The 1,799-nt window shown below is 33.1% G+C and overlaps 1 protein-coding gene across 1 annotated transcript in view; it reads left to right on the top strand.

Annotated features, from left to right (window-relative positions):
* Positions 1-1,041: 1,041 nt before the first annotated feature.
* LOC106878875 (zinc finger protein 665) overlaps positions 1,042-1,799 on the top strand; it is a 17,190-nt gene continuing 16,432 nt past the window's right edge. The window contains exon 1 of the mRNA XM_052969336.1: positions 1,042-1,102. The gene's annotated coding sequence lies outside the window, so the exon portion shown is untranslated. The remainder of the gene's footprint in view (positions 1,103-1,799) is intronic.

Raw genomic sequence — 1,799 nt, 5'->3', positions numbered from 1 at the left:
CTGGACAGAGAATATATAAGAGCTTAAAAAACATATATATATAAATCCACAGTAAGAGCACTGCATAACTATTGAGTGTTTTGTTTGTTTCCACAACTTGGAAAAGATAAGACTTAACCCTTTGGCTTTTAAATTGACCATATCCAGTCAAAATAGTCTACTTGTTTTATGTTCAAACTAGCCAGATCTAGCTTCTCACACCTACCATACAATGTCATACTCAAAACTACAAAACAAAATATAATTAATTGAAAACAATGTGAATAAATAAGCACTACATTTAACAGTAATCTGAATACTAAAGGATTAAATTAATGTTGAAGTTGTTGATGAGGGTTGATTTAAGTAGACAATTAGAAAACAAATTTAAGTAGTAGAGAAACAATAATAGAAGTGGAAGATGGAACTAAAATAAAATATGATTCCACAGCATATAAATTAGACACAAAGAGACAAGGATGAGACTGAATGAAATATGACTAAAGTAGGGGTGTGTGAAAGGAATGCTAGATATGTTACAGCAATTACATGTTAGTCACACAAATATATCTTTGAATTGATACTAGCAATTCAAATTGTGATGTTTCTATTGCCACCAACAGATTTATTGTTAAAAGTTTTTATTGACACTGTTAGAATAAATATAGTTGAAGTGATGGGTGAAATGGCCTCTACTCCAAGGCTGTAGCAATTAGCTCAAACAGTTTGGCAACTGTTTGAGCTAATTCATTGTCTCAGTGTGCAGTTGAGTGAAGTGGGAGAACAATAAAAAAAAAACAAATAAATAAAATAAATAGAACTGAAACAAAAAAAAAAAAGCCAAACATTTTTTGTTGTTATGAAATATTACCAATTACAGCTGCTGTGTACTTCAGATAATTTCAGTGTGAAGTAGATCCATTTGTTAACATTTAATAAAGTGGGAGGTTGTGCTAAGGGTGAAGAGCAAAACTAACGATATTTAGTCCAGTGCCATGTGTCATTATCATCATTTTAATGTCCTTTTCTCCATGCTAGCATAGATCAGACAGAATTTGTTGAGGCAGACTTTCTATGGTAGGATACCCTTCCTGTTGCTAACATTCATCTGTTTCTCAATAAGGTAAATATTTCCCCTTGGCCAGACATGTTTTTTAATGAAAGACTAGGAACAAATGACACTGCTTGGATGACAGTGACACTTGTTTACAACTGTCAAGATAATAAGAGAATGCATCATCTTATGTACCTTGGGAATGCAAGCACACACAAACGGGGGTTTTTTTTTCGGTTTTCATCTACCAAACCTATTCACAAGGTTTTGTATGGCCTGGAGTTTTAATGTGCTGCACAGTGGGACTAAAGCAGAAGTCATGTTTGGGAATCAAATTTCTCAATCACACATTCATTTACATTCTGCTGTTGTATATTGTGCATTGCCTTTCTTCCTATATGGGGATCAATAAAATAAGTAACATGTGGAGATAAAGGGGTTTACATACACCATGTAGAACCTGTCCCAATGGTTCGTCAATAACAGTTTTTCGTATTTGGTGTAAGAGTACCAAAGTTAGCAATTGTGACAAAGCAAAAATGTATATTTTATTTTATCAACTAGGAACAAAGTCTCAAATTTTGGATGGGGAAACGTGGTGGTTTCACGTTCACTATTTTCTTCAGAACATATATAGGGTGAGCTAGACGAGCTTCATATGTGGTTGTTGTTTAGCTCGGATCGAGGAAAACTATGATCATAGATGTTCTAATCATGACTAATCCATCCTTATATATATATATATATATATATATATCTATATATA

Source organism: Octopus bimaculoides, chromosome 7 (genome assembly GCF_001194135.2).
Source record: "Octopus bimaculoides isolate UCB-OBI-ISO-001 chromosome 7, ASM119413v2, whole genome shotgun sequence".
NCBI lineage: Eukaryota > Metazoa > Mollusca > Cephalopoda > Octopoda > Octopodidae > Octopus > Octopus bimaculoides.
The sequence above is the reverse complement of the archived record's forward strand: the minus strand, read 5'-3'. Positions and strand labels throughout refer to the sequence as shown.